Source organism: Urocitellus parryii, chromosome 3 (genome assembly GCF_045843805.1).
Source record: "Urocitellus parryii isolate mUroPar1 chromosome 3, mUroPar1.hap1, whole genome shotgun sequence".
Classification (NCBI taxonomy): domain Eukaryota; kingdom Metazoa; phylum Chordata; class Mammalia; order Rodentia; family Sciuridae; genus Urocitellus; species Urocitellus parryii.
This window is the reverse complement of record NC_135533.1, coordinates 24,857,638-24,871,533: the sequence shown is the minus strand read 5'-3', so window position 1 is coordinate 24,871,533 and position 13,896 is coordinate 24,857,638. Positions and strand designations below refer to the sequence as shown.

The following is a 13,896-nucleotide window of genomic DNA, read 5'->3' as shown; positions in this document are numbered from 1 at the left end:
AGAGCAATTGTGTCCCTCATAATGAGTGTTTTGGAAACCTCATTCCAAATGCAACATTGTTTTGAAGTGGAATCTAATGAGAGGTAATTTAGGTCATGAGGGTTCGTCCCTCCTAGATTAATGGATGAATCCACTCATTGATTACTCAAAGTGCTCGGGGCTTTGAGTTAGGTCTCTTGTTTGCTCTCACTCTCTTGTTCTTTTGCCTTGCTTCATGGGATGACACAGCATGAAGGCTCTGGAAAAATGTCTCTGCTGTGCTCTTTGATTTCTAAGTCTCTAGAACTGTGGGCCAAATAAATCTCTGTTCTTTATAGACAATCCAGTTTCAGGTATTCTGTAAAATGAACTAAGACAGAAAATCTATATTATTTGCAATTTAGCACTTCTTGTCTGATGTGCTGTAAGTCTTAAGGTGTATCCCAATGCTATCTGTGATGTGGCACATTGAGAAACTCATAGGCTATAATCTTCATGAAAATAAAGGATCTAATATAACTACAGTAATGCAGAATTTTATGCTAATAGGCAGAATGGCTAATTATAAAATACTGAAAAAGTCAATGAAAGGGAAAATCATTAAAAATTGAAGATGTAAGATAAATTTCACTCCATAACTCAGGATAACAGAGCTACCTAACCCAGTTTTCCTTTGGGAGAGGAACAGGACCAACTTTCAGATGCTATTTATTGTTGACTCCTGTTCTGACCCAATGTAAACTTGGTGAGGATGGGGACTATTTTATTCATTCTTGAAATACCAGCACCTAGAATCAGGGCCTAGTTCATCATAAATTTTCTTTCCTTCATTTTTAGCACTGGGGATTGAACCCAAGATGCTTTACCACTGAGTTCCATCCCCAACCCTCTTTATTTTTAATTTTTTAATTTACCCTGCCTCACTAAGTTGCTTAGGACCTTGCTAAGTTGCTGAAGCTGGCCTTGAACTTGTGATCCTCCTGTCTTAGCTCCCTGAATCACTGGGATTACAGGTGTGTGCCAACATCCTGGGCACATTTTATATTTTCAGTGAATATTTGGCAATTGAATGAATATTAAAGAAGTTAAAAAATAACAATACCAAGAGGAGTAATGAGAATTTACTCTTCTTTGTTCCAAGTCTACAGAATTAGAAATGTATATATGTTTTTTTCATAAGGTTAATATAAAATGTTCTCCAATTGTGTGTCTATTCTTTTCTCTATATTGTTTTAAAACAGTCATGGAATAAATATTTGCTTTATAAGTATTTATACTTTATAAGTATTTCCTTTCAAATAAATTTTGCCAAAGGAAAAGCCTAAAAAGGGATCCAGGTATCCAAAAATTATGAATTAATTATCTATTTACCTATGAAATAGTCTTGTCCAAAAAGTTAAACCTAAATCTAATTAAGATTCTGAAAGCAGCAGTGTTTTTGAGCCCTGGTTTCATTTTAGAACTTGACATTATCTTTTAAAAAGAAAGAGACAATAGAAAGTAATTTAGAACTTAAAAAAAAATCAAACAACTCATTATTCACCCCCTCCCCAAACCATTTTAAAATTTTTAAAAGACAAACCTTGGCTCTTTATAGGAATGATTGATGCCAGTTATGATGAAGGAAATACACAAGATGAGTTTCAGCTATCTTGTGCCCAAAAGCAAGGAAGTCATCAAAGACAAATGGGTCATGTTAGAACAACAAAGGAATCAATGAAGGGACTTATATTAATAAAAAATGGGAATAACTAAGGATCAGAAATAAAAAATGAAAATGTAAAAGATAGTTGCACAATGAGTGCAGACATTTCTGCTATAATATAGGAACAAGCAGAACAAACTTTTGATGTGGTTTTGCAATATCACATCAAAAGTAACTGGCATTAGGCAGAGACATGTTAGGAACTCACAACTTAAATCCAGTTCAACTTTCTAATTAGAATACAAAAAACAACAACAACACAACAACAAACAATAATAATCTAAAAAAATTCCAAACCCAATTAAAAATATTTGTTAAATTCCTAAATAGTAAAGAAATATTACAATTGGGCTAGGGATGTAGCTCAATGGTAGAGTACTTGCCTAGCATGCACAAGGCTCTAAGCCCAGAGCACCCCCACCCCCAAAAAACATTACAATAAATCTGGACTTTAACAACGTCATCAACTATAAAGAGTCTATGACAGAAAAAGGTACAGAGCCAGGTACAGTGGTGCAGGCCTGTAATCACAGTGACACAGGAGGATTCAAATCGGAGGCCAGACTCAGAAACTTAATGAAATCTAATCTCTAAATGAAAAGGGCTGAGTATATAGTTCAGTGGTAGAGTACCCCTGTGTTTAATTTACAGGACTGAGGTGCAGTAGGAGGGAAGAAAGTACAGAAGAGTTCAGGATGCAAAAGTTGAGGCCTTTCATGAAGTCAAGGATAAAATGCATGAAATGAAGTAACTACAGCAGAAGCACCTCCAAGACTTGGTTAAACTGAACCAGAGGTAGTAGTGAGAGAACGCCTTCCACTGGTGTTTTATAGTATTTGGCTGTTTTACTCTACTCGGTATTCATGTGGTGTTACTTGTTAAGATACATTAAATTTGAAGAAATATCACCTATGAATTAAGATGATTTCCTTGCTACACTGAGATCATATCTTTTTATGTATCTCATATAAGTTAATCAACTTTGTAGAAGAGATTGCATGCAGTAAATTTGTAATTATTCCCAAAAAGAAAAACAAAACAAAAACTTCATCTCATTGGTAATAATTGAAAGAAGTGGGACACATCAAGAACTTTATTTCAAAGTAACCACTAAACAGCACTAATCAATGAAGGGAAGTTCTTTATACATAATTCCAGCCAATAGGTATGGGAGGGATAACAACTAAAAATCACCATTTTATAAACCCTAATTCATCAATTGCTTTAAGTGATGCTTGACTATGGCTCCAGCCATTAGATGAAAGACTGATGTGAACTATCACATAGAAGAAATCAGGTCCTCACCACCAGCTCACCAATCTGAGACTAACCAAATGTGAGACAACCTGTGTGCTTCCCAACATTCAGAAGAAGTACCCGTTATAGAATATTCTTGCCCAAAAAGCTAACCTAAAACTTAACCTAACTCTTTAACCTAACTCTTTAGATTAGTTCTCAGCCTTGACTGCTTACCAGCAACACCTCAGAAGATTTTCAAAGATACTATTGCTTGGGTCCCAACTTTCATCAATTAAATCAACAACACCTCTGGAGGTGAGGCTCAGTCTGTCATCATAAATCTCCCTGGGGTGACTCTAATGTACAAGCAGAATTGAGAATCACTAATCCAGCATTAAGAGGATCTACTTCACAGGATATGGATATGCAGCAATTCTCAAATGTTAATGTGTCCTTCATCCCCTGGGGATCATGTTAAAATACAGATTCTGATTCAATAGTCTTGGGGTGGGTCTGATATTCTGTTCAGAGATGATGCTAATGCAGCCAGGAGGCTTAAAACAGAAAGAATATAGACCAGTGCTGTCTACTAGAAATATGAGTCACATATGTAATTTTAAATATTCCAGTAGATACATGAAAACCTGACAGAATTAATAATGTACTTATTTATCCTAATATGTCCAAAATATCATTTCAACATGTAGTCAATGTAAGAAGTTACTAATGAGATATTAACTTTATTTCATAATCTCATATGTATTTCACACAACATATCTCAATTTAGACTGACCATGCTGAGCCATACGTGGCTAGTGGCTAACATATTGGACAGCATGAATATAGGAAAATTAAGTAAACCACAAGGGAACATTCCAGAATGCTAGGCATTCTAGATGAAAAGTCTGTAAATAAACAATGGTAGGAAAAAATGAATGTGGGAGAAACTACTTTACCAAGTGGCTAAGGAGTTATAACTGTATGTATGATTTTCAATCCTGATTCAGAAACATCAACTACAAAACAATATATTTTAGACAAACAGGAACATTTGGTTACAGATGAGCACTGGATGATAGAATGCAATGTTCCTAATTTTATTAGGTGTGACTATGTGAAAAAAATTCTTTTTTTAAAAAGGTGTACTAAAGTATGTAGGAATACATAACACTGATTTACTTTAATAATAGATTAAAGTTTGACTTAGTTGAAAGACAGTTCAGTCAAAAAAAAGGTGGGGGCGGGCTGGGGATGTGGCTCAAGAGGTAGTGTGCTCGCCTGGCATGCGTGCGGCCCAGGTTCGATCCTCAGCACCACATACCAACAAAGATGTTGTGTCCGCCGAGAACTAAAAAATAAATATTAAAAAAAAGGTGGGGGGAGAAGATGACAACAATGATGGTAACAAAATAGAAAAAGGAGATAAAGCAAATCTGATAAACTCTTAGTAACTGTTCAATCTGTGTGATGGGCATTTCAGGGTTTTACTATAAAAATTATCTTTTGTGTGTACTTCAAAGTTTCTTAATAAAACATGGAAATTAAGTTGGATGTGGTGACACATGATTGTAATTACTCTGGAGGCTGAGACAGGAGGATCTCAAGTTAGAGGCTAGTCTGGACTACTAAGTGACACCCTGTCTTGAAATAAAACTAAATAAGGACCAAGGTGTAGCTCAGTGCTACAGCACTCCTAGGTTCAACCTCTAGTACGACAAATAAAACAAAGAAATTGAAAATAAAATATCTTTAGACTCTAAATGTTAATTCTAACTTAAAAATAACATTGTAAACCAAATATAACATATACCATCTTAACCACTTTTAAGTGTACATACAGTTCAGTGGAATTAAACACATTCACAATGATGTGAAACCATCACTAGCAGCTATCACGTAGCTCTTTTCATCTTGTAAAACTGAAAATCTATATCAAACAGTAATTTCCCAGTTTCCCCTTGAGCCCCAGGCAACCAACCAGTATTCTATTTTTCTATGTAAATTTTACTATTCGAAGTCCTCATATAAGTGGAAACATATAGTATATCTGTGGATGACTTATTTCACTTAGCATAAACATGTCCTGAAACTTCACCCATATTGTAGCATATTTCCTTCCTTTTTAAGCTAAATAGTATTTCATTGTGTATACATACCACATTTTGCTTTTCCATTCATTCAGACAAGATACCTTTTATGTCATCTGTCTTTTTAAATCTATTAAGAGTTAAATGTGGGAGAGAAGATAGTGGATTAAAGGAAGGATGCACTTCCCAGCAGTTCCTTAGCCCCAACTTACAAAGCAGGAAGACTGTTCTTCAGTGAGGTGGGTAACTAATGGTACTCACTGAAACTTAACACTGGACTGTTAAAAAAAAACACATACACACATACACACACATAGAGACAAACATAATATTTCAGAGACACACCAACTTGACTAGCACCAGTGGTAGGTGCAGTGACAAGAGGAACATAAGCAAAGAGAGAGGACAGGGCAGCTGGTAGGAAAAGAAATAGATATCTTAATAGGAACCCAGATATGTGTCTAGAAATTGACAAGGTATAACTGAACCAGACACTTATGCAATGGGAGACAAAAATACAGAGATAATAAAGGAGATGATGGATCAAGCAAATGAAAAGAAAGGGGCTGCTATTGAAACTCTGAATGATAATAAACTACAGAAAGCCATTGACTTGTTCACAGATGCCATCAAGCTAAATCCTCACTTGGGTATTCTGTGTACCAAGAGAGTCATTGTCTTCACCAAATTACAAAAGCCAAATACTTCCATTTAAGACTGTGACGGAGCCATTGAAATAAATTCTGATTCAGCTCAGCCCTCCAAGTGGTTAGGGAAAGCACACAGACTTCTGGGACACTGGAAGGAATCCCATGATCTTGTCCTTGCCTGTAAACTGGATTATGTTGGTGATGCTAGTGCAATGCTGAAAGAAGTTCAACCACGGGCCCAGAAAATTGCTGAACAATGGATAATGTATGAGCAAAAACATGAAGAGTGAGAAATCAAAGAAACAATAGAAAGAATGAATTAAGAAGGCTTGGGAATAGCATGATAGCCCAGAGGGAGGAAAAATCCAGATAGTAAGCAGAAGCTCAGTATGGTTCTTTTCTGGGTGACTTTTCTAAGGAGAATACCTGGAAGGGGAGTGGGCATGCCTGCAGTGGCAGGAATGCCTTGGCTCAATGAAACTTTTAGTGACCTGGAAGCAACCTAGATCATTTAATGTATGTCGTAAAAATACATCAGAAGAGTTGGGGTTCTATGAAGATAATCCCTACTCCTCTACACCAAATAGAGTTGAAACATTTTACAGTAGTTTGCCTTAGGGTATTTATTTAGATAACGTTTTCCTATTAGGAATTACAAACTTGAAACACTTTTCACAACTTAAATATATTTAAAACAAAAGAAAAGGGGGTGCAAATTCATACATTTTTCTTTGCTAATTACTTTGGATTTTTCCTTTGACATGGGCAAGGAAGACACTACAGTATGGAAAGTTTGTTAGTCTAGTGTGAGTGAAATAATGACTTATTAGTGAGAAGCAAATAAATATCATTTACATAGGTAAAGTTGGAGTTGGATAAAGTTTGAGGCATTTTGATTTGTCTTTTGAAATACTTTTCTTAAAAAAACTACATTTGTTTTGATAAAACTATTAGAATCACCACCAGTATTTCACTATAACCTGGATAGGAACTGGAAGTACTTGAGGCAGCAGAAACCTTACTATGTTTAATATGACATGCACCTTGGTGTAGGTTGCATTTAAATCTTACACTGTGTTGAAGAGGTGATTATTTTTTTTTTTTTGGTTATGCTGCAGTGGATTACTTAGCTCTATTTTAACATGGGGAAATAAGAGAGTACTTTTCTTTTTATATTTCTGTGTTTAAAATTTAATTTACTTTTCCTCATCAGAAAATAATCAACCCTATGCCTGCTTTCTGCTTGCTGTATTAGCTAATGATAATTTTTTTCTTACTAGCATCATCACTGCTATCTTCACACACTCATAGCATAAATGTGCAAGCATGTTTCATGTTAATTAGATGTATAATACATATTAATTTAATATGTAATATATATAGTAACAGTGGGATAATATTCATAGTAGTGTAGTTTCTTACAATATTTTTTGTTTTGTTTTGTTTTTAACATTTTTTAAACTTTATTTTATTTATTTATTTACTTTTATGTGGTGCTGAATATCGAACCCAGGGACTTGCACATGTGAGGTGAGCCTACCGCTGAGCCATAACCCCATCCCCTCTTACAATCTTAAATAAGATTGCTTATTTAAATGCTATATTCCACCCTGACAAAATCCTGTGATATCAAAAACCAATGGAAGAGGTATTCCTTTTGGTGTTGGTCTTCTACTTAGGAAATACCTACTGATCTTTGTCTTTTTAAGAGTATATGGTTTGATGATGTATATAGAGGCAACTAGCTTCTTGATCAATTTTAAAATAGATGAAAGCCTTATTAATTCATTATGGAATAGTTAGCACTATGAAGATTCATTATTTATCTCTTCCATAAATACTGCAACTATACCTCTACCTAGGCTTTCTTTCCCTCTTGCCCCTGCAGGGATAAGGAATATGATAAATTTTATGGAGTGCATTTCTACATTAGCACATTTCTGACATCATTTCTAATGCTTTGCTATGCACAGGTAGACAGAAATACAACTGTTACAAAAGTGAGAGAAAGCTGTAATCTAATGGAGCATGCTTTTAAAATCCTTTAAAAATACATTTATATTTGGATTGGGGTTTTCGAGGGTTCTTTTTGTTCATATGTATTATCAAAATCTTCAATATGTGCTGTTCTTAATTCAATAAGAACAGTATCTTCCTGGACTCTATTTGATTGGCTTAATTATACATGGCTTAACTATATTCTAATATTATGAATATAATTATAAATGGGTATGAGTAACATTATTCTTCTGAAAATGTACCCTATGCTTTTAGATTTTTGAAAGTTCCATAAATACAGTCATAATTTTCATAGATACTCGATAACATTTCTAAACCAAAATGTTCTTTTTTTTCTGCCAATGATGCTAGAAGAAGGAAAACAAAATTTTTCTTCTCAAAAATATATAGTTGGGGTTGTGGCTCAGTGGTAGAGCTCTTGCCTCACATGTTTGAGGCATTGGGTTTGATCCTCAATGCCACATATAAATAAATGAATAAAATACAGATCCATCAACAACTAAAATTTTTTTAAAAAATATATATAGTTATTGGATATTTCTAGGTATTTTAAAAATAAAATATAATTTCAAACTGGAAAAAATAAATAAATAAGTAAATAAATAGCTTCCCTGTAATCCAACAGCAATTCTGCTGAGAAAAAAATCAGCAAAACCATTCTTTTCACAACCTAAAATAAACAAACAAACTTGGGAATTTATCTAAATAAGGAGATAAAAAGATCTCTGCAATGAAAATTATAGAACACTAAAGAAAGAAATTAAAGAAGAGCTTATTAGTTTTAATCAACTTTTTTTTTTTGTCACTGTGACCAAAACACCTAGCAAGAACAATTTTAGAGGAGAAGTTTATTTGGGGCTCACAGTTTCAGAGGTCTCACTCCCCAGACAGCTGGCTCCATTGCTCTGGCCCCAAGGTGAGGAAAAACATCATGGTGGAAAAGTGTGAAAGAGGAAAGTGGCTCAGGACATGGAACCAGGGAGCAGAGAGAGAAACTAAACTTGGCTCACAAAGTACAAAATATATACCCTAAAAGCACACCTCTGATGACTCACCTTTTCCAGCCAAAACTCACCTATCTATACTTCCCACCCTGTTAATCGTATCAGTGGATTAATGTACTTATTATTTTAAGGTTCTCATAACCCAATCATTTCACTTCTGAGTGTTCTTGCATTGTCTCATACATGAACTTTTGGGGGACACCTCATATCTAAACCATGGCACCTTAGAATATGTAAAGACCTCCTATGTTCTTATACAGGCAGAATTAATATTGTCAAAATGGCAAAACTACCAAAGGTAACATATAGATTCAATGCAATCCCCATCAAAATATCAATGACATTCTTCACAGAACTAGAAAAAGACTTAAATTCATTTGGAAGAATAAGAAATCCAGAATAGCCAAAGCAATCCTGAGCAAGAAGAGCAATGCAGAAAGCATCACAATACCCAATCTCAAATTATACTACAGAGGTATAGTAACAAAAAAAAAAAGCACAGTGTTGGCATCAAAATAGACATGAATGGAATAGAAGACAGAGAAAAACCCACATACTTATAGCCACCTGACACTTGACTAAGGTATTAAAATTGTGTGTTGGGGAAAAGACAGACTTTTTAACAAATGGTGCTGGAAAAACTGGATATCCATATAAAGAAGAATGAATTTAGATCCCTCTCACCCTGCACAAAAGTCAATCAAAATGAATCACTGTCTTAGGAATTAGAAATCTTACAACTACTAGATGAAACCATAGGGTTAACACTCCATCATACAGGTGCAGGCACTAACTTCCACAATAAGACCTTTAAAGCACAAGAACTAAAACTAAGAATCAATATGTAGGATATCTCCAAATTGAAAAGCTTCAATGATTAAGAGTGTGAAGAGAGAGAGCTTACAGAATGGGAGAAAATCTTTGCTAGCTAATTCTCCAATGGGATCAATATTCAGAATAGACTAAAAAAAACTCAAAACAATGAGCAATGAAAAAACCCAAATAATCCAATCAACAAATGGGCAAAAGATCTAAACAGATGTTTCTCAAAAGAAGAAACACAAATGGCCAATAAATACTTTTTTTTTTAAAGTTCAATATCTCTAGCAATCAGGGAAATGCAAATCAAAAATACACCAAGATCTCACTCCAGTCAAAATAGAAATCCTCAACAACACAAAAAAATAAATGCTGTCAAGGATGTGAGGAATACGGTGCGCTGATACTTTGTTGGTGGAACTGCAAATAAGTACAATCCCTCTAAAAAGCAGTATGGAGATTCCTCAAAAAACTAGAACTGTAATCACCATAAACCCTGTTATCTTACTCCTTGGTATTTATCGAAAAGTACTAAAATCAGCATACTATAGTGATACAGCCACTTCAATGTTTATAGCAGCAGAATTCACAATAGTCAAACACAATCAGCCCAGAACACCATCAATAGATTAATGAATCAAGAAAAAGTGGCATAAACATATAATGAAGTTTTACTCAGCCATAAAGAAGAATGACATTATGGCATTTGCTGGTAAATGAATGGAAATGAAGAACTTCATGCTAAGTGAAATAAGCGGGACTCAGAAAATCAAGGGTCAAATGTTTTCTCTCATATGTGGTAACTACAGCAAAATAAGAAAAAAGAAAGTAGGAGGGGTCAGATTTCATAAAGGTATAGGGAAGATCAGTGGAATAGAAGGGGGAGATGTGAGGGAGGGAAGAAGGGAAAGAAGATAAAATATAGAATGAATTTAATAAAATCACATTATATGCATATGCAAATATACTATTGGATAGTTCACCTTTAAGTATATGTAGAAAGTAATGATAAAAGTAAATAAATAAATAAGTGGGAAGAAGATCAATAGAGGAAGGAGAATTAAGGGGAGAGAGGAGGGAAAAGAAGGGGACAAACAGGGATTGAAACCAAATTCCATGCATGTATAATTTTGTCAAAAAGAACCCAAATACTATGTGTGACTATAATGCTCTTATAAAAAAAAGAGTTTAATGTGGCTTCCCATATGTCTATCCTGGGACACTTCCAATGGGAACTTAACGCTAATGCACACACTGCTGCTGTTGGGAAGTGTTCCGCATACCTTGTTGAGGTCTCTTTGGCTAATTATCTTTTGTCTGGTTTTAGTTATTATTTCAAAGGGTACTAAAGTCTCCAACTATTATTGCAGAACTATTTCTCTCTTATTTTTTGCTTCATGTATTTGGAGGGTCTGTCATTAGATGCATAACAATATCACCTATCTATTCTTGCAGTATGAACCTTTTTATTAATATAAAGTCCCTCTTTGTCTCTTATAACCTTTTTTGCTTTAAAGTTTTTTTTTTCTTAGAATAGCATACTATACTTGTTCTCTTTTGGTTTTTATTTGCATAAAATCTTTTTCCATCAGTTTGTGACTTCTGATATAAAGTGAGCCTCTTACAGAAATCTGTCTTTTGATTGGAGAGTTTAATCCACTTACACTTAATTACTGCTAAGGACAGACTTATGTCTTTTTGATACCTGTTTTCTATATGCCTTAATAGCCTCTTTTCCTGAAGTACTGTCTTCTTTTGTGTTTGGTCAAATTTTTGGTATGTAATGTTTCAATTTCTTTCTCATTTCCTTTTATAGATATTGTATAGATATTTGTGTTTACTAAGGAGATTACATTTAATATCTTAAGGTTATAATACTTGAATTTGAGTTACATCAACTTCAATAAAAATATATAAAAACTCTGCTCAAGGAGCAGTCTGCCCTCATCCCTTTTAATTATTAATGTTTCAAAATTACATCTTTATACATTTTGTGCCTCAATATATAATCTAATAACTTTTTAAAGTGTGCTAATCTTATAAAAAACAAAATGTGTAGTTATTAGCCAAAGGTAAAATATTAGCTTTTGGACTAATTATTTTTTGAATGTACTAGTCTCTTAAATCATGTAGAATATAAAAACTAGAGTACAAACCACTGTTAAAAATATACTGGCATATTTGCCCATGGTCCACCTTTAATGAGATCCCCCTTTCTCCATATAGCTTCAAGTTTCATTTTGCCTTGTGCAAGGCAAGTCTAGAGGAAATGAACTCCCTCTTTTTAAAAACATTATTTTATCACTATTTTTATTAAAATCATTAATGTATGTTAATTGTATCATATAACAGGTTTCACTGTGACAATTTCGTATATGCTTTGCTATTATCTTCTCCTACCCCCCTACTTTCCCATTCCCTTCCATAATATTTCCCCTTCCAATTTTATGTTCTCTCCCCTTCCTGCTAGACAGAAAACGATGTTTGTCTGAGTCTGGCTTATTTTGCTTAACACAATCTCTAGTTCCATCTATTTCCTGGCAAATGACATGATTTCATTTTTCTTTATGGATGGATAATACTCCATTGTGTGTGTGTGTGTGTGTGTGTACACCCCATATATTCTTTACCCATTCATCTGTTAGTAGGCATTTAGGCTGAGAATGTCTTAATTTCTTCCTCATGTTTGAAGGCTATTTTTGCTGGACATAGGATTTAGAGAAGATAGTTTTGTGTTTTTTTTATAAGCACTTTGAATATATTGGCCCACTGATTTCTGGCCTCCAGAACTTCTGATGAGAAATCTGCTGAAAATCTTACTGAGGATCCTTGGTGTATGAGAAATTCCTTTTTTTTTTTACCCCTTGCTGTTTTCTAAATTTCCTTTGTCCTTCAAAAGTTTGCTTGTAATGTGTGTTGGTGTATATTTCTTTCTTTCTTCTTTTTACTTGTTCTTTTTAGTTTTACATGACAGTGGAACATATTTTGGCACATCATACATACATGGAGGTTAACCTCCCACTTTTGTGGTTGTACATGATGTGGAGTTACACTGAATGTGTATTCATATATGAACACAGGAAAGTTATGTCCGATTCATTCTACTGTCTTTCCCATTCCCATCCCCCCTTCCTTCCCTCAATTCCCTGTCCAATCCAGTAAACCCTCACTCCTCCCTCCTCTCAGCATCTGCATATCAGAGAAAACATTTGGCCTTTGAATTTTTGGGATTGGCTTATTTCACTTAACAAGATAGTCTCTCTCCAGGTCCATCCATTTACTGGCAAATGCCATAATTTCTTTCTTCTTTATGGTTGAAGAATATCCCATTGTGTTATATGTACCATTTTCTTTATCAATTCATCTGTTGGAGGGCACCTAGGTTGGTTCCATAGCTTTGGTGTATATTTCTGAGTTCATCTCACCTGGAGCTCACTGAGCTTCTCAGTGTTTATATTAAAGTTTTTCACCAAACCTTTGGAGTCTTTAGCCATTGTTTCTTCAAATATCTTCTTTTCCCCTTTCTCTTCCTTTTCTTTTATTTTTTTTTTTAATTTTCAAAAGCTTTATTTGATTCTTAATTGACACATAGTTCTAGTGTTCAATAATAATTTTTTAATCCATTCTGCTCTTAAGATAAACTTCAGTTGCTTTTGTCTATTATGAATATTTCTGTCAAGGACCTTTTCTTTTAATGAAATTCCCACAAAGCATCTTTTGGTCTGCTTGATGTTATTCCACAGGTGCCTTAAGGACTCTGTTCGATTTTCTTCAACCTTTTTCTTTCTTTTCCTTAGACTTGATAAGTTCCTTTGCCTGTTTTCATGTTTATTGATTCTTTCTTCTGTCTGTTCAAATCTGCTGTTGAATTCCCCCAGTGAGTTTTTCATTTCAGTTATTATACTGTTCAGCTTCAGAATTCCGTTTTTTCTCTTTCTTCACTGATATTTTCCTTTTGCTTACACACTATTTTCTTGACTTTCTCCACATCTTCTTTTAATTCTATAAACATCTTTAAAACTTGTTTTGACTGGCATGGAGGTACCTGCTTATAATTTCAGCAACTTGAGAAACTGGGTTTGCAGATTACAAGTTTAAGACAAGCCTCTATAACTGCTGCAAGGCTCTGTCTCAAATTGAAAAATAGAAAGGACTGGGGATATAGCTCAGTGGTATAGCGTGCCTCAGTGGTATAGTTCTATCCTAAGTACTAAAAATCAAACAAAATCAACCAAACACAATTATTTTAAAATCTTTATCATGTAGACAACATCAGGTCTTTATCAGGGACAATTTCTTCAGATGTGTTTTTCCTTGAATGGACCACACTTTCCTGTCTATGTCCTCTAATTTTTTGATGAAAAACTATACATATGAATCTAACAATGTGGTAA

At 34.3% G+C, this 13,896-nt stretch overlaps 1 protein-coding gene and 1 pseudogene across 7 annotated transcripts in view; one reads left to right on the top strand and one right to left on the bottom strand.

The window, feature by feature from the left end:
* Rundc3b (RUN domain containing 3B) overlaps window positions 1-13,896 on the bottom strand; it is a 143,242-nt gene that overhangs the window by 28,488 nt on the left and 100,858 nt on the right. The window lies entirely within an intron of this gene.
* Window positions 426-6,138, top strand: LOC113190180 (hsc70-interacting protein-like; annotated as a pseudogene).